This window comes from Trachemys scripta, chromosome 22, assembly GCF_013100865.1.
Source record: "Trachemys scripta elegans isolate TJP31775 chromosome 22, CAS_Tse_1.0, whole genome shotgun sequence".
Lineage (NCBI taxonomy): Eukaryota > Metazoa > Chordata > Testudines > Emydidae > Trachemys > Trachemys scripta.
This window is the reverse complement of record NC_048319.1, coordinates 9,148,822-9,167,957: the sequence shown is the minus strand read 5'-3', so window position 1 is coordinate 9,167,957 and position 19,136 is coordinate 9,148,822. Positions and strand designations below refer to the sequence as shown.

Genomic DNA, 19,136 nt, shown 5'->3' with positions numbered 1-19,136 from the left:
TCTCTCCCCCTATTCCAGCCATGAGATTTATCCCACCAAAGCTATGTGATGCTAATTAAGTAATAATTTAGCTTATGTCCTAATACTTCCAGTTCCACCTGTCAAGTCAGGTGATGATGGCCCGTGCTTGGTGATAGGACAGTCCCTCTCTGGAAAAGTTTACTCTCCAGGGACATGAACAGGTGCTAGACAGAGATGAACAAACCCATTCTAGTATGGGATCATTGGAGCTGGAGTGTTTCCCGGAAGATGTTTCTCTAGCAAGAACATTCAGACTCAACTGATGATATTGTGCCCTAGGTATGCTATTCCTCCCCAGGTGTACTCGGGTCTTGATTCTGATCTCACTCACTCTGGTGTCAATCAGGAGTAACTCCACAAAAGCTAGTAGAGGGCTCTAGTATAAAACTTGTTTAGAGACCAGAAACATTGACGTATGCTCCTGCTGTTGTACCTAGCCGCTGTATGTATGTCATCAAGTATCAGAGGGGTAGCCATGTTAGTCTGTATCCACAAATACAACAAGGAGTCCGGTGGCACCTTCAAGACTAACAGATTTATTTGGGCATAAGCATCAGATGCATCCATGTATCTGGAGAAGGGGGTTTTTTACCCACAAAAGCTTATGCCCAAATAAGTCTGTTAGTCTTTATGTATGTCATGGGTCTGATTCGCCTCTCATGTGCACGGGTTTTATACCAGCATTGGAGACAATGGAGTCACTCCTGACATACGTATTGGGGGGAGGGATAGCTCAGTGGTTTGAGCATTGCCCTGCTAAACCCAGGGTTGTGAGCTCAATCCTTGAGGGGGCCATTTAGGGATCTGGGGCAAAAATCTGTCTGGGGATTGGCCCTGCTCTGAGCAGAGGGTTGGACTAGATGACCTTCTGAGGTCCCTTCCAACCCTGATAATCTGTGATACACCAATGTAGGAAGAGAACAGGTCCAACATATCTAGTCTTAGGTATGACTCTCTTACAGACTAGGGGCCATATCTTCATCTGGAACAAATCAATGGAGCAGTGACAATTTGCACTAGCCAGGACCGCAAAGTAAACTATCTAATATACACTGTTTCATGACATTAGATTTATTATCAAGGAAGCAATCCATAATTTGCAATATTCTGAGCCCCGTCATAAACATGGAGTTAGCCATTCTTTCCAGTGCTAATGGAATGGAAGACGTGTATGTTCCCCTGTCAGCTTCAGTTATGCCAATGCAACACAAGCGATGGAGGAGGGATAGCTCAGTGGTTTGAGCATGGACCTGCTAAACCCAGAGGTGTGAGTTCAATCCTTGAAGGGGCCATTTAGGGATCTGGGGCAAAAATCGGTCTGGGGATTGGTCCTGCTTTGAGCAGGGGGTTGGACTAGATGACCTCCTGAGGTCCCTTCCAACCCTGATGTTTTATGATTCTACATTTTTGAGGGCTCCACGGTGCTTAAAATTTACTCAAGTGCTATGTTACAATTAGTGCCTGTCGGTTTAAAATTTTCATACATCGATGGAGTCCAAGAAGGTTTTACACACACACATACGAGAAGAAATTGCCCCCTATTGTGCAAGACAGGGATCGGCAAGTTCACTTGGTGAGTATTTCGTGCCAGCTATTAACCATGAATAATACTTGGAATAATTTTTATAATTAAATTGGCTTTTCTGAGCTGCCGGATTTTGGCCACCGTCTTGCAGGGGAAGTAAAATGACCTCATGTGTGAGAGTTACAGCGTGAAATAAACCAGTTTCCATCCTGCTTGGTGACTAAAGCATCCGCAGAAGAACTCAGCATTTCACAGGGCGTGGTGAAGTTTTCCCTGTTTATCCAGGATGGAAGCTGCGTTCAAGCTACCTGACATCACTTCCCATAACGTCCAGGCCGGAGGGCTGTCTGGGCCTGATATTGACGCCTGAACCGTGCCGAAGCCAAACTGTGTAAGTTGAATTGTTTTCTGACCTGAACCTGAGTCTGCATTGCCCCAGGCACTGGTGCATGCAGTCCCCTGCCATGCTGTGTTTGTGCTGGGCAGTGAGAGGCGCTGTGCCACCTCTACGCACTAACTCCGCTTCACGTGTAGCGCAGCGAGGTGTCAGCGGCTGGCAGGAACGGGGGATGAAGCTCCCACACCCATCCCGGGGTAGGAGGAGGAGAACTGACCCAAACCAAGCCTGAGAGGGTTGGGTTGTGTTCTGATTCGACTCAAACCTAACACGTGGTGTTGGGTCCTGTCGGGTTCAGATGGGGCTGTAGGACATATAAGAGGGACAGTGTCATGTTGGCCAATAGCTAGGGCTCTGGATTGAGACTTGGAAGAGTTGTGTTCTAGTCCTCACCGTGACCTTGGGCACATCACTTTGCCTCTCACAGCCTTTATCTATTTAAACTCTAAGCTCTTTGGGCAAGGAGCATCTTTCACGATGTGCAAATACAGTGCCTAGCACTCGGGCTGGCCAGCAAACAAGAATTGGGTTTCATGAAAAATGTCAGAGGCTCTGTTCCGTGTCAGGACCAACCCAAAAACCTTTGGAAATTTTTAATGAAAAACCAGCAAGCGAAAGATCCCAGTCTAGGCACTCACCTGGAACGGGAGAGACCTAGCTTCAGGTCACGGCTCTGAAGCAGGCAGAGCAGGGACCGGAGATAATATAACTAAGCAGGCCCTGGGTCTCGTTCACGCTGCTCTGACCGTGGAGAGTAGCTCTAGTGTGAATGAGAATCGGGCCCAGTTGTGGATCTAGCACTTGTTTCTTCCGGCACATGAGCTGTTGGGGCTGGACTGCCCCTGGCCTGTGTGGGTGCAGGGTGGGGGTGGGGTGTGTGAAAGGGGTGCAGCTTGCTTGCAAGGTTGGGTAAGGACTCTGCCCCCTGGGGGAGGCAGGGATGCGGCCTCTCTAACTTGAGAACAAATTGTGCCATAGCGCTCAGCCATTTGCTGTACAACGCCTTGGGGCCTGATCCTGTGTTCTGCCCTGCCCCCTGCCCCTTTCATCTTCCTCACTTTCCATCCACCACATCTCCTCCCCTTCTCTTCTTGCCCCTTAGGGGATGGGGCTCCATGTTCCTGTCCCTTTGAGCACAGCCCCATTCCCCAGCTGTTGGAGCTGTCTCAGGTACCCCCTGAGCCCCTTCCTGGAGGACAGTGGATCAGTCTGTCCGGTCCTGGTGGAGCTTGCAAAGCCACTGATGGGACTTGGATGCCCAAATCTCGTCCATTTTAATGGGAACTGGGCACCCAAACCCCCTAGGCAGCTTGCACAATCTCAGCGCCCCCCCTCCCCCCAGTGTAACTGCAGCCAGTTCAGTACGGTGACACCGAGGATGAATTTGGCCCTCTCCATTCATTCCATTCCCTCTCCTACTCCCCACGGTGATCCAGTCTCTCCCACAATCCCCAGCCGTCCACTGAAACAAGGGTGTTTTGGTTGTAGATGCCTGAGGGGGTCACAGCTGTCGTGACTCACTGGTATTTCTTCTCCCTGCTCTGTCTCTCTTCTGGAGGAAGGCGCTTGGACCGGGCTCTCCCTTGAGCCCCCTCAGTGCTGCGGCAGGGGTTGTGTGATGTGTGTGGGGTGCTCTCCGCTCTGGAGGGGCCGAGCACGCGGCCTCTGCAGCAAGCCCATCCCTGTGGGGCACGACAGCGGGGATGGGTGTGGAGCTTGATGGGGGCCAAGTGTCAACACCAGGCCCTTGGACGGACCCTGAGGCTGACGCCTCATCTATCCAAACTGCAGCCTAGGGCAGAGTCAGGTTCTGAATACTGCCTGTCACGGGTGTAGCCAGGACCACGGCGGCTTTGGCCAATGAGACTCTGGGTATGTCTACGCTGCAGGGAAAAAACAGCCATGCCAGCCGAATCGCGGTCCTAGGGCTCAGGCTAAGGGACTGTTTAACTGTGGTGTAGATGTTTGGGCTTCAGGCTGGAGCCCGGGCTCTAGGACCCTGCAAGATGGGATTAAACACCCCTTAGCCCGAACCCCACGAGCCAGAGTCAGCCGGCGAGTTTTTCATTGCAGTGTAGACGTACCCTCTAAGTTCAAGGGAGCGCCTGAGACCTTGTAGCCATGTAGCCTGAGACCTTCTACCCCGACGGCCTGCTTAGGTGTCTAATAGTGCACCCCTCCTGTCGTTTGCGCACTCAGCGTGCGAGGGGAAGGTAGAGAGGGGGATTCAAAGCCAAGATAAATATTCTCGGGCTCTGGCTGGGGCGCTAGGAAAACAAAGCGCCATGAGTAATTTAGTTAATAAGTTTAGAAACACATCATTAGCCTGTCAGCACTTCCGGCAAGTGAAACGTAGCCAGCCAGAGCTTGGCCTGCAGCAGCTGACTCACACTAGACTCGGGGTTTCAAGTGCGAGGCACTAGGAATGAAGGGCTGCCTCGTCCCCGTGCCACGAGGCCGGCGTGACAGGCTGCGCTGCCCGTGGAGCAGAGCAGGGACTGAATGACAGTTCATCAGAGGCCTCATCTACCGCCTGCTGCCCCTTGCTCCATGGAGCTGTGGCGTCTCTTACAATGGCGCAAAGCATTACTTCCCCTGCTGTGCCATTGGCTGGCATCCCAGGGAGGTGGAGCCAAGGGTCTGGCCACACCCTTTCCCTGCTTTCCCGGTTCCTGTCCATCTGGGCCGGAGAGGGAGGAGCACACGGTTCGGTGATGCCGGTAGCCTCAAAGAGACTGGAGGGACAGGCCTTTCTCCCCCAGGCGTGTGCACAGTCAGGGTCAACATGGGAGAAGTTTTTCAGACACGGCTGAAATATGCACTTTCGGTCAACCTGGAATTAGTCACAAATTTGACTAGTTTCAGACTTTTTGGTTTTTCATAAGGCAGCCGCTAGGCAGGGGTAGGCTTTACCTCCGTGGTTAATGCATTCAGCTGGGCTGTAGCAGACCCACGTTCAGTTCCATCCCCTCCCTCACGTAGAGGAAAGGTTGGCATGTGCGTTTCCCATGTTCCAGGAGAGTATCTCACCTCTGGGTCTCCTTCAATCTTTCCTGCTGAAGCTGTTTCACTTTTTATAAATAATTGAGTAGTCACTGGAGCAGGGACTTGTGTCTCTCACCTCCTCGGCGAATGCCCTGATCACCAAGCTATAGAATCATTTTCCCACGGCTCCCTTGGCCCAATGACTATTCGTTGTCACTGTGAGTGACTATGAATTGCCACCACGAATTGCCCTGAGCAGCCACGTGGGGTGAGATCACTGAATACATGTTAACGACCTGCCGGGGAAACTGCAAATATGACGGTGCCAAGCCGCTGCATACATCGGGGGGAGCAGCAAAGGACAGGCTCCTCACTTCGGCTCTAGCAAGCGAGTTATCAGACAAACAGCAGATGCACGCTGCTTGGCAGCACGTGGGTTTGGCAGAGCGTGAGCACCTCTCCCCGCTGTCTGATAAGAGGGCACAAGAGGCCTGATGCATGAAGGAAGAGCCCAGCTTAGTGAATGCTAATCTCTGAAAAGCTTCCAAGAAGGGCACTGGCAAGGTTAAAGCATGAGGCAAGAGAAAGCGAGACAGGAGCTTTCAGAAACATAATGAGGAGGTGCCAGTATATAGCCAGGATACAGCTCTCCCGGGAAAGAAAGAAAACTTTGCAGCAAAGCAATTAAGATTCCCAGACAGAAGTGTGGTGCAGAGTTATGGCTGTAATTAGTTTCAAGCAAGGGTGTCAAATTCTTTTCATGTGGCGGGGCCTGCTCCGATGGCCTGCCGCTTGGCACAGGCCACATTCAGCAAAAGTTGTTAAAATAGAAAGAGATCAAGATCAACCATGTTGGTCGTTACTGGCATTGATTTTTGATTTTAGGGACTGCTGCTCCCCGATCCCTGCCATAGCATGAACCAGTGCATCAACATTTGGAGCAAACCACTGGGCTGAGGCTATCTTGAGTATCGAGTTCAGGAGTAAGTCAGTTGAGAACATAGTTTAAATATGTTGATATTTACGATGGAAAATAATGATTCACGCACATGTGTGCTCCCAACCATGGAAAGAATTCTTGCTGCAAAGGACTTCAGTTTGAGATAATTTGATCCCAGATATTGATAAAACTTGGGAACACTAATATTGGAAAGCTTGCCCTTCAACAGAGTGTGGTACTGCAGTTCAACACGTTCTCCTTGGAATAAGTTGCATTAAACTGAAGCTTAATTTCAAAGGCATGAATGTCGTCCTAACATTCTGTCACTACTTGGGTGAAACCCTGCATTCGTGTCTTGAGCATGTTCAGGCGCTCTGTAATATCCACCATGAAAGCAAGGTCAGGAGCCCTTCATTGTCCTGCAGTTCAGTGACATCTTTCCCTCTGTGAGCCATGAAAAGTTGGATCTCACCATGGAATTAAAAAACACAGCTCCTGGACTTAGCCACCGAACTTCAGTGTGATACAACAGACCACGATGAATGTCACATTCTTCCAACAGCTGTCAAGTATCAGAGGGGTAGCCGTGTTAGTATGAATCTGTAAAAAGCAACAGAGGGTCCTGTGGCACCTTTTAAGACTAACAGAAGTATTGGGAGCATAAGCTTTCGTGGGTAAGAACCTCACTTCTTGCGACCCTCTGTTGCTTTTTCCAACAGCTGGCGGATCTGCTGGTGGTTGAGACCTCGAGCTCAAATAGAATTGACAGTTTTAATAACCGCCTCCCTCGCACGATTCATTTAAACTTTAAAGCAATGTTATTGGGAGGGTTCCTCAAAACAGACTTAACTCTCATTCCCCTTTGCTCTGCTGAATGGTTGCTACCTTGGTCAATGCACCAGGGACTGAATCAGGGCCCACCAAAGCTGAAAGCACAAGTCTCTATGATTTGAGTGAAAGATCCAAGCTCTCAAGTGGAGAGCAGTAGCAGACTTATATCCTCTGTGGGACTGGCTCAGAGTGGCCTGACTAGTGGGTTATATGTGACTTACAAAGATCTCCACAACCGCTTCCTATCCAGGCACAGGGTGTCTGCTTCATCCGCCTCCTAGATCCTCCAGGTGCCTTTGATACCGTTGATCAATCTTTTCTCCTTGGCACTGTCCAACTTGGCTTCCAGGGCCCTGTCCTCTCCTAGTGCTCCTTGCTCCTCCAAAACCGCCTCGTCTGATGCCACTCCCCCTCTCTGTCGGTCTCCTCACAGGGCTCTGTCCTTAAGGCCCTTCAGTGACGGTTCTTTGGGATATCCAGGCCTGTGAGTCACCTTGGGTGACCCCACCCGCTCACGCGGCTTCAGCTTCCTGACTCTGACTCACAAATTACTCTCTCTGCCTTGATCTGTCCTCTCCATCTAGCTTTGTGCCTATTGCATGTATTGCCCTGGGTACTGTAGCACTGACTCAAGAGTACCTTGGCTCCCCATCATCTGTCCCAAGCCCTCTGTTCTTGTCCTCTCCATCAGCACTAACAGAGCTGTGCAAACAACTGATTTTTTTTGCTTCCCTGGCAATTCTGAAAAATCAGGAAAAAAAATAATTTTGGGTTGACCCGAAAACAATTTTTTTTGCAATGTTTTATTGAAAATGTTGGGAAAAAATTATATCAGCTCAAACGAACTGTTTCCTTATCAATTATGAGCCTTTTAAAAAATAAAATTTGAAGGACATTTTGAAATAAGCTGTCATTTCAGAATGAAAAATCGAAACATTTCGTTTGGGAAATGTTGAAACATAATGCTTTAGCTTGCTCAGGATATTTTTCTAAACTGGAACAATTGGGGTAAACTGATCTGAATTCATGAATCTGCATTTTTTTTTTTCTGGAAAAAAGTTTTGGCTGAACATTTTCACCCGGCTCTTACCACTAACACCACCACCATCTCCCCGTTACCATCTGGCAAATGAGGATACTGTCTATTCCTCTCTCTGCATTCGATTCGCTAGAGCCCTTATGCAGATGCTTAATATTGAACATGTGAGTAGCCCCATTGACTTCACATGCTGGGCTTGATGGGGCTGGTCCCACGTGCTTTCAGTTAAGCATGTGCACATTAGGGCATAGCCCCCTCATCCGCCATGCCTTCCAAACCCGCTGCCTTCCTCTGCTGGCCACCTTTCCTCTCGGTATTTACCCTCTTTTCCCACTTGAAAAATGTCTCCCATGCCCACTGCTTCTCCTGCAAAGGAATGTGGCAGCTCAGGCATAAAGCTGTGGGAAGGAAAAGCCGGGCTGGTGGAAAGACTTTTTGGCTATTGTAACACTCTGTACCTCGTGGGAACATCCTACACCCCCGTGTTCATCTTTATAAAATGATTGTGTGGTAGGCAAAGTTTGTCATGTCGGGTGTCTTTGGAAGGCTCATGATGCACTGAGCATTGTTGTTATAGTAATTGTTCTTACAGTAATGTTGTAGCAATGTGATAGGTTGTAATTTCATGTATATAGTTATGAGGCTGAAAATGTGTCCTCGTGGCTTAAAACAGGCCCAGACAAAACTCTCCAGGAGCAGAGGGACAAACTCAGCCCAGCCTCACCAGAACAAAGGACACTGGCCTAGGCAGCAACAAAGGATCTGTTGGACTCTCGAGTGAATCACCCCCCTTCCCTTGGTCAGTTTGGCACTGCGATGAGGTAATGCTCACCTGACTCTGAAGGGGGGGGCAAAGCCAAGAGGGAAGAAAGAACATGATAAAAGGAAGAGACTCTTTCTCTCTTTTCCACCTCCATCTACAGACACCACCATCAAGTGACTGAAGCGCTGCTGAAAGGGGAGAGCCTGGCTGAAGAGCAACCAGCCAGCCTGTGGTGAGAAGCATCTAAGTTTGTAAGGGCATTGGAAGTGTTAAGATCAGCTTAGAATGCATTTTGCTTTTATTTCATTTAACCAAATCCGACTTGTTATGCTTTGACTTATAATCACTTAAAATCTATCTTTGTAGTTAATAAATCTGTTGCGTTGCTTCAGGTAGAATAAACTGTTTGGTTTGAAGCGTGTCAGAAACTCCCCTTGGGATAACAAGCCTGGTACATATCAATTTCTTTGTTAAATTGACGAACTCATATAAGCTTGCAGCGTTCAGTGGGCATAACTGGACACTGCAAGACGGAGGTTCCTAGAGTTGTGTCTGGGACTGGAGATATTGGCTAGTGTCATTCGGTTGCACAATCCAAGGAGCAGTTATATGCCAGAGGCTGTGCGTGAACAGCCCAGGAGTGGGGGGGTCTCACAGCAGAGCAGGGTAAGGCTGGCTCCCAGAGTCAAAGATTGGAGTGACCTAGCCGGTCACTGGTCCGGATAACACCAGGGGAACGCCACAGCTACTCTGGCACCAGCTGGCCCATTCCACCCGCTGCACAACGAGACAGACTTTGGGAGCCGGACAAAGAGCAGTACAATGAGATTTTTGTCTTTGGCATCTTTCGCCATCGGATCTGTCATTGTTTGCAGGTTGGAGCCAGTGGGAAGCTGATGCGCCCCTAACTAGTCCTTCACCTCTGGATCCATAAACAACGTTTGGCGACGCCGAAGAAACGAGTGCAATGACAGAGAAGAGGCCGGCGCTAATTCTGTGGGAGTCAACACAGGAGAAGCCATCGTCCTGGTGGTCGGTGTGCCCCTCCCAGCTCAGCCATGTCACAGGTGCAACTGCCCTGGGTAGCGTTAATGCACACTCACAAACGTTCAGCGTCTGAGTAAGCTGCAAGTGTTGGACTGCTGGGGGCACTAACTGAGCCTTGCTTCAGAACACAGCGGGGAATGTCCGACTCTGCCTCGGGTGAAAAGTTACAGTAACTCCTCGCTTAAGGTCGTAGTTCTGTTCCTGAAACATGCGACTTTAAGTGAAACGATGTTAAGCGAATCCAATTTCCCCATAAGAATTAATGTAAATAGGGGGGGGTTAGGTTCCAGGGAAAAAATTTTTTAGCCAGACAAAAGGCTTTATATACATTTTAAACCATTTTAAACCAGCAATATAATACTACAGTCCTCACTGCTGAGTATGAAGCTTGGTTGAGGTGGTGGAGTCAGAGGGTGGATTGTCCGGCTGCTCCTCTTACTGTTCTTGCAAGCACGGGAACTGACTTTGCCGGGGGCAGGGGGCTCAACCCCGGCCCATCCACTCCACCCCTTCCCCCAAGCCCCCACCCTTGACCTGCCTCTTCTGCCCCCCCCACCTCCTCCCCCTTTACTTCGCACACTGTATCCTCCCTCTCTCCCCTCCCTTCTGAACGCTGCAAGCCAGCTGCCTGCCGTGGTCAGGAAGTGGGGGAAGAAGGGGGAAGGTGCTGATCTATGGGGTCTGCCGGCGGGCGGGAGGTGCTGGGGGGTAGAGGGGGACTGCCAGCTGTGGAGAAAGCAGGCAGCCAAACAACGTAAGAGTGGAGCATTGCATAACTTTAAATGAGCATGTTCCCTAATTGATCAGCAACGAAACAACGTTAACCGGGACGACTTTAAGTGAGGAGTTACTGTACTCAGAAGATCAAGTTGGGGCCAAACCATCAGCTGGTGCAAATAAGCATGGTTCCATTGACCCCAGTTGCCTAGGTACACCAATTGAGGATCTGGCCTTTTATTTTCTGGCTTCTAGGAGGGCTTTGCAAAGGAAGGAAGGTAAAACACCAAGTAAATCAACCAGAAAGTGATTGACCAGCACCTTGGAAACCCCCTAATCCTGCGCCATCAATTGCACTGGCAGTCGAATCCCTGAGTCTCAGCATATCCAGTGGGACACAGCAGTTCTGTGTCATCAGCTGCTCTGATCCCATGTAGGGAGCTGTAACACCATGCCCCGTGGTAGGTGATCAGCAAATTCTGTTTGTGTTGCTCGCTGAGCGTAATCAAGATCTTTCCATACACGATCTTGTCCGTGGGCTTCTCTTTTGAGGTTAGGGCCAGTGGACAGGCCTTTTCTTCCTCTGGCATTCCAGGGAAGAGTAGGTGTTTTTCTGAATTTCTTAGACTGAGTTCAGAATCTGAATAGAGCTCCAGACGGCGAGTTCCTCCTTCTTCCGATCAACTGGAAAGAGGAAGACCCTTGGGGAAGTCCTCGTTGCCCCATGGAGCTTGGTGGAAGCTGTGCTGCATGAATTCCTTCCCTTGCAGCAACCTCGAGAGCCGTTCAGTTATTTGAGGGCTGACCCAACCCACAGTGACGTTATTGGCAAAATCCCCATTGGTTCCAACCTGAGCAGCACCCCGTGTCCTAAGAGACTGATCTAAGACCCATTAGAGTTAATGGAAAGACCCCCATTGACTTACATGGGCTTTGAATCCAGCCTGTGAAAATCAGACCCCTGGAAGATGTCTCCAGTTGGACCCCCAAAACACTAATTATGTTTCACAATCTTGGTCCATGTAATTTAGGGGCTTCTTCAGTCCATGTTCAACTGGGCTGGCTCCCACCAGGGAAATGTGTCCTGCACATTTGAAGCATTGGATAGCTAGTGCAGGAATATCCTTTTCTTGCTCTGGAGGAAACCGGTGTCCTTGGCTGCACAATGTACACCTGCCTTTGGGAAAATTACTTCCTGGGGCAGGAACTGGGTTCTGGTGCTTATACTCTGAATCTGGTGTCAATCTGGAGTAACGCCATAGAAATAAATGGAGTTGCCCTGGTGTAAGTCAGATCAGAATCAGACTCCTCTACTTAGGGGTGTCACTCTGGATTGACACCAGCATAACCTAGCAGAATCTCTGTTCTGTACATTTGTCCACCACATCACTTCCTAGCAGAGCTGGTGCCTGTGCTTTGGAAACCCGGTGACACTGAGGGGATGTCTACCCTGCAGTCACAGGGTGTGTGTGCAGCCCTTGTAGACATACTCGTTTCGTTTTAACCTACCTAGCTCGGATACTGGTAGATGCGGAGCCGCGGCCGCACAGATTAGCTGCCTGAATAACGTTCTGGGGTTCTGGGGGCTTGTACAGCCTACACTAACGTGCACTGCTGCAGCTTCACCGTTCCAATACCTGAGCGAGCGAGAGCAAAGCTAGCTCCGTAACGTCTACGTGAGCTGCAAACGCTCCCCGTGACGGCAGGGTAGATGTACCCAGAGACGGCGTCAGCGTTCTAAATCACAGGTTAGATCCGGTGGATGCGGGACTCTATTCTCTCTGGACAGAGATTCCAGCACCAAACTGGGGAAGGAGCAGGGATACTGCCAGTGTCTTGACTGCAGACATGTCCTATCAGGGCCAGGCTGGGCTCCATTTGTGCACATAGTGGTTTTCTCTGCATTTTGTCAGGCAGGATCACAGGGGCTTTCCCTCGCGCTTTGCCCACGGAGCTTGACTGAGGCTGAGACGCATTTCCAAGTTACAAAGAACAGTAAGACGCAGGCCAAGGGTGGCTGTTTTCCAGTTCTTTCCCAGCTGTGCTGAGGGGCCTGCGATTCCACAGCCGCTGCACGGTAGCTCGAGAGAAGAGATCTGCAGGTTCTGTTTCCAGGAATTGGCGGGACCTATTCTTTGGAACCGCAGATTTACCCGCTTATGAATAAACACAAATTATAGCTGGTCTGCCCTCAGTTACAGCTGATTTTTATCTACCCCACCCTTACATTGCAACCGGAAAGAGCACTTGGCTGGATTCTCTCTCTTTCCATTTCCAGTCCCTGTGACATACTGAGAATTTGGAAAGAGGACAGCCAGGCTTGGCCTCTGTGAAGTGCTGACTGCCCTGGGTTTCTCCTGCCCAGGCATTAGCCGTGCTCTTCAGTTCAGTTTGTTTTAAGGCCTGGAGGGACCATTGTGGCTTCCTGCTTCTACTGGGGCTTGACACCCCCCCCCCCCCCCCTCTGTATGCAAAGCCAAGCCGAGAACCGCTATGCTCTGGAGCCACCCAACCAAGGGCAACGATCCCCCCTTTACAGCTGGGGAACTGCGGCATAATGAAATGAAGTCAGCGGTCCAAGGTCACACAGAGCTGGGAACTGAATGAAGATCTCCTGCAGCCCATGTCGGTGCCTTAACGACAAGACCATCTTTAAACTAAGCCCATTTGGTTTCCACGCCCTATTCCAGCCTTCACGTCTCTGCGGTGACTACAACATTAGTGCTAATTATGATGGTGGATACTTGCCTAGTAGGACATGAACTGAGGGCTACACACGCACTTCCTGGAGGCCAATGCTACCAACCTGGACTGGATTCTAGCTGGTAGCTTGTAGAGGAAAAGGCGCAGTGGGGCCTTGCCAGCAGTTCGAGCCATTCAGCCGCCCCAAAAGGAGGGCAGCTATTAGGCCAGAAGGCTGAGATCGTGTGGGATGGGGTGTGTGAGCTAATTGGACCAGCCCCTCCTCTAAGATGGAAGTTTCTCTTCCCACCAGCAGTAGGAGACTTGGCCTGTATCCTGCATATCCTGTTCCTGAGCCTCATCACCTCACTTTGTTCACAAAGCGCTTCAGATAAGCCCATTGGCAGAGGCTCTGTGTTCTGCTGAGGCATTAAGAACTCAGGGCGTTTTTTTTCATTAACCTCTTGAGACCCTCAGAAAACAGAGCCCACATGCAGGCCCTGGAGCTGAGACAGCAAATACAGGCCCTGTTCCCTGGAAACATAGGAGTTACAACCGGTGGCTGTCTAGTCCAGGATCCTATCTGAAGCAGTGACCAATGTCAGATGCTGTCAGCCATCTTGGCTGAAGAAAGCCGCTCATGAGACGTTAGCATCGCCTAAGCCAAACACAAATCCTAGCCCTGGTTAAACCTCAAACCTCCAGCTAATGAATAACTGGAACCAAGCCCCTCTCCTTGGTTTATCTCAAGGTGAAAGGGATTTCACCTGCCCCTCCTCTCTAGGGCTGAAGGACATTTTCGTTGATGACAAGAGGCTGACTGTGTGTTTCGAGTTTGTGAAACTTGTGGGGAAGTGGAACCATTTTTGGAAAGTTTAAAATGAATCGAAGGGATCTTGTGCCAGATGTTTGCTTCTCTCTGGGTGTTTTTTTTTTTTTTTTTTAATTTGAAAAGCCACCTTTGGCCAAAACCCCCTCCCACATCACCCCCCTAGCTCTTGCTGCTGCTCCACAGAAACATCTCACACAGGGAGCTACCGTGGGATCCTACCACACATCCTGGAGCGCGACGGGCGCATCCTGAACGTCACGCATGAGATAAACACGGGACTGTCATGCATGGGACATGTCCCCTATGGGACAGCTATGGAACCATCTCAGGTCCTTATGCTCTTGTCCCTTGATTGGTTGTGGCTGGAATGGAGACGTCATGAAGCTAAGAAAGCCCAGGATGCCAAGCTGAGGGAACGTCCACTGAAAGAGTGAATCTTCCCCCAGCTGTTTCTCGTCTCTGCTATGCTCCATTGTGCTTGATGGCCAAGATTTTAAACAGGGACTTGGGATTTTGAATACCCAACCTGAGATACTTGCAAAGGCCTGATTTCCAGGCAATGCTGAGCACCTGTCTCACTCAAACAAGGCCCCTTTAAAAAGTGCCAGCAGGAAAGTGATGTGTATTCATTTCATGATGCCTTCCTGGCTGGAAGTTGCTCCACCTCCTACTGCCACTCCCCCGGAGTTTATTTGCCTTCATTAGCCCTGCACGGCGGCTAAAAAAGATGGAATTGGCCAGAGGCGGCTGGCTCCTCCACCTGCTAAGAGAGGAAGCTCAGGCTGAAGCCCTGAATCTTGCTCTGGTACCTTGACGAAGAAAGACCATCCTTCTTCATGATTGTCCATCTAACCCCCATGGGCTCATGCGTTTGTCTGTCCATTTCTGATGTTCATGCCTCACTTTGCTTTTCTACTTCCTCCTCTAGCACTGAGAAGCCTCAACTGGGATCGAGGCCCCATTCTGTCAGGTGCCGCACCGACTCAGTGAGAGATAGGTCCCGTCTCAAAGAGCTTCCGATCTAGACAGAAAACGGGTGGGGAAACACACACAGAGAGAGGAGGTGACTTGCGCAAGGCCACATGACCACTCAGAGGTGGAGCACGGAGTAAAACCCAGGTCTCGTGTTCTGTGCTGTACCCACTAAACCACGCTGCCGTCTAGCTGTATCTCTTTAAGAGCTGATGTTATTTAGCTTGATCCGAGTTTTAACAAAAAAATGTTGAAGAACAGATGGGCCCCTGGCTGCTGACAACCAGCTGTCACAAACAGGAAAACACATGCGTTTTCCAGCGTGCGCCAGCAGCATTTCGCTTAACAGAAAATACATTTTTCCTGCTCTGGGAAAGGCTGTTTGATGTAATATTGTCATAGGAAAAAACCCATATGTTGCCGTTTTGAAGAACGTGGGAGATGCTCTGGGGACAGTGTCATCTCTGAAGGCCTTTAAGAGCCAGGCATCCTGAAGAAGGGAAGCCCAGACCTAGTAGGAACCTCTGGGTGTGTGCCTTAGCATTGCTGGGTCCCACAGCCAGCAGCTTCCAGTAGCAAATGGTTGTGCCAGCACATGCCCCAGACCCGAGCTGATGTGCAGGACAGTGTGTGCTTTGTGTGTTGCCTGACAAGAAGCAACACGTTCAAAGTATGCTGGGGCCTGCCTTTCTACATCATGTGAGTCTGTGTGTTGCTGGGGCCAGCCGGTTGGAATGGCCCTGGTGAGCCTGAGGAGGGATGGAGGATTGGTGATGAGCCAGCCCAGGGTGCTCCTGTCTCAGGGTGGAGATGGGCCCAGCCCCACTGGGGACAGAGCCAACTCGCCTTCTGTGGTGTGGCATTCTTAAGGGGTCCTGAGCACAAGGGGAAACTGAGGCAGGTCATCGTAGAGCCATTGCAGGCCACAGGGGGACACTTGGGAGAAGACTGACCCAGGTACAGTTCCCCTCAGTGAGGCTCTGCTGTGGGAGGGGAGAGGTGGTTCTTTGCCTTCCCACTTGGCTGACGCGCGTATCACACATGCATGACTGCGGGGAACCCTCACACATGCCTGAGAGCACGCAACCCTCTTGAACATGTGAGAACACGGAACCATCGTGCACACCTGAGAGCACGGAACCGCTGTGCACGCCTGAGTGTGTGGCACCATCACAACGTTCACACGGTGGCCATTTACATAGGTTGGGCGAAGAAGAGCCCCAAGCCCTGTGCATGGGTTAGCGTCTTCCTTGCTCCACCTGCGCTGAGGATAACAGCCTGCTGCTTACTCAAGCTAACCGCTGCTCCTTGTATTCAAGTGCCAGGGGCTTGTGTGGCTGGTGCCGAGGTTCTTGGGTTCTATATCCACTAACGAGCCATGCTGGCTTTTAAAAAGATAGCGGTGACAATCCCCGGGATTGTCGCTGATTTTAACGAGAGATTGCACGCTATTGCTAGCCGCTTGGCCACTTTGTTCTTCGGCGTGGTGTGCGTTTTAAAGCGATATCAACAAAGATAGATCGGGAATGTGAAAAACCACCCCCCTGACCGACAGCTATGTCAACAAAAACCCTACTGTAGATGCAGCTGTGTTAATGGAAGAGGGCTTCTGTCTCCATAGCTAACATCGTTTGGGGAGGTGGCATTCCTACACAGGCAGAAAAACTCCTGTCGATATTCCCTGCGGATTTCTACCACCCAATCCCGGGGACTTGTTGCTATTTAACCTAGCCCTGTGTTCCAGCTCCGCCTCTTTTGACATCTCTCTCTGACAGCATTTCAGCCGATCGCCTCAAGCTCTGGCAAGCGGGCCCCAGACATTGGGCTGCACACAGCGCAGGAAGTGGGGAATGATTCTGTGGTGAACGGACTGGCTGGGGCAGGCACAGATTCTGTTAACTAGCGTGTGTGTGTGTTCAGTGTTTGGTTCTGGCTTCCTTCCAGGCCACGTTGTGGGAACGCCAAACAGCTGGAGGGCACCTCAAGGTCACGGCGGAGTCACTCGGGGACACTAGCTCCTCTCACACCTGCTTTCCAGGTGATGGGAAACAAAGGAACCCCAAGCATTTGAGCCGGAAGCCGGGCTCTGGAAACCGTCAAGGAACGTCTTCTCCAGAGGCGAGATTTCAGTCTGGCTCCAGGCCCGAAGGAAAGGGCGTGGTAGTGAAAGTGAGAGTCAGAGAGAGCGAGTTGAGGGTGAGGGTGGGACGGATCTCCAGGCTGCTGCTCCATGTTATTCTGCTAAAGCTCTCCCAGACCTGAAGCTGCGTCCCCCCCGCTGCTCCCGCAGCCCTTAGCCGAGGGGTTCCCAAACTGTTTGCTGGCACAACCCCATTTTAATGAGCTATTTCCTCCCGGGACCCCGGACAGCACCAAGGACAGCGTTTTGTGGAGCAAAATGGCATCCGTCCTCCATGCATTGTTGTGATAAATGAAAGCGGGGGGAGGGGGGGAGCTCCCTTTGCTGGACACCCAGGGCACGTCTTCACTACCCACTGAATCGGCGGGTAGCAATCGATCTATTGGGGATCGACTTATTGAGTCTAGAGAAGATGCGATAAAATCGATCCCTGATGGCTCTGCCGTCGACTCCGGAAATCCACCGCGGCAAGAGGCGGAAGCGGAGTCGACGGCGGCGCGGCAGCGGTCGACTCGCCGCCGTCCTCACAGCCAGGTAAGTCGACCTAAAATACACAACTTCAGCTACGCTATTCACATAGCTGAAGTTGCGTATCTTAGGTCGACCTCTCCCCCGTAGTGTAGACCTAGCCCCAGCCAGCCAGTTAGCTGTAAAACCCCTGTTAGTAGCTGTTCTCTACTTGCTTTACCTGGGAAGGGTTAACAAGCCCACAAGTCAAAGGAAAGGAGTGGCCACCTGACCAAAAGAGTCAATGGAAGGGCTAGAGCTTTCTAAAATTGGGGGAAAAAACTTCCCTTTGTCTGCGTGTTGTTTTTCCGGGAAAGAGGGGGACAGGGAACAGTTATGCTGGGAGAAGCTGAAAGCCAGGTATGAAAAACCATCAGAACATACCTAAAGATTGCATATCTAAAAACCCCCAAAATGTAAGTAAATTAGGGAATGTCTAGGAAGACGCGATTAGGGTTATTTCTTTTATTTTTTATTGGCTTGTGGATTCCTCTGGGCTAACCCCAAATGCTTTTTTGTTTTGCTTGTAACCTTTAAGCTGGACCTCAAGAAGGTTATTCTTGATGTTTACATTTTGTAAGTGGGTTTTTTAAATCTAGCAAAAGCCGAAGCTCCAGATGTATTTTCTTTCTTTTTGTTTTTAATAACGTTTACCTCTTTTTAAGAACCGGATTGGATTTTTGGTGTGCTAAGAGGCTTGTGCATATGTTATTTCATTAGCTGGGGGGAGGCGTAGCTCAGTGGTTTGAGCAGGGGGTTGGACTAGATGACCTCCTGAGGTCCCTTCCCACCCTGATGTTCTATGAACAGCTGTTTTCCTTTCTCAGCTCTTCCCCAGGGCATGGAGGGGTGAAAGGGCTTGAGGGTACCCCACAGGCAGGAATTCCCAAGTGCGCCTTTCTGGTTTTAAAAGTTTTTTTGCATTTGGGTAGTAGCAGCATCTACCCATCCAAGGTCGGAGAGAAACTGTAACCTTGGGAGTTTAATACAAGCCTGGAGTGGCCAGTATTAATTTTTAGAATCCGTGTGGGCCCCCACCTTCTGCACTCGAAGTGTCAGAGTGGGGAATCAACCTTGACAATTGTGATCTTACACACACTGTACAATGCGAGGTGACGCTGTGTGGAGCAAAATGTCATCCTCTGCACACTAGGGATCACCGCAACCCCATCTGCTGACGGCCTGACCCCATTTGGCCCATATGGAATCAAAGCATAAAGAAACCAAGGAGTCCACAAAAGAGAGGCCTAGAGTCCCCAAACCTCTTAGTAAAAGTACCTTGTAGCTGGCCAGGAGAGTGGAAGCGCCTGAGAACCGAGCCAGGTTTCAGCATGTCCTCCACATCCCTGGAATATGGGTGCTATTGATCTCGGGCCATAGGAAAGCTCCATCCTGACCTCCTGCAACTGGCCAATGAGTGATCTCACCCTGTGATGGGGTGTCCACCCCCTGCTTGCCCTGAAAGGGTTAATGGAGGCCCAATGGGCCAATTAACCTACTAAGCAGCAAACGAGGGAGATACAGGCTGGGCGGAGAACCTTGATTAGAAGGAAGCTCACCTGAACAGAGGTGGACTGGGCTCGTATAAACCTAGGAAACTGGTAGCAGCGAAGGTGGCCGGGGGAAAGTTTGTGGTCACCCTCTGTTTAGTAGAAAGGGAAGGAGGGAACCCAGGGAAAGGGTAGAATCCTGGGGGCTGGCCCAGAGGCAGGACGGAGAAGAGAGCCCTTGGGATGTG

The 19,136-nt window shown here is 50.5% G+C and overlaps 1 long non-coding RNA gene across 1 annotated transcript; it reads left to right on the top strand.

Moving 5' to 3' along the window:
• Nucleotides 1-1,349: 1,349 nt before the first annotated feature.
• Nucleotides 1,350-5,916, top strand: LOC117868946. The gene is made up of 3 exons (XR_004643743.1): nucleotides 1,350-1,594; nucleotides 1,698-1,937; nucleotides 5,814-5,916. It is a non-coding gene; the product is annotated as an uncharacterized LOC117868946 (long non-coding RNA).
• Nucleotides 5,917-19,136: the final 13,220 nt, after the last annotated feature.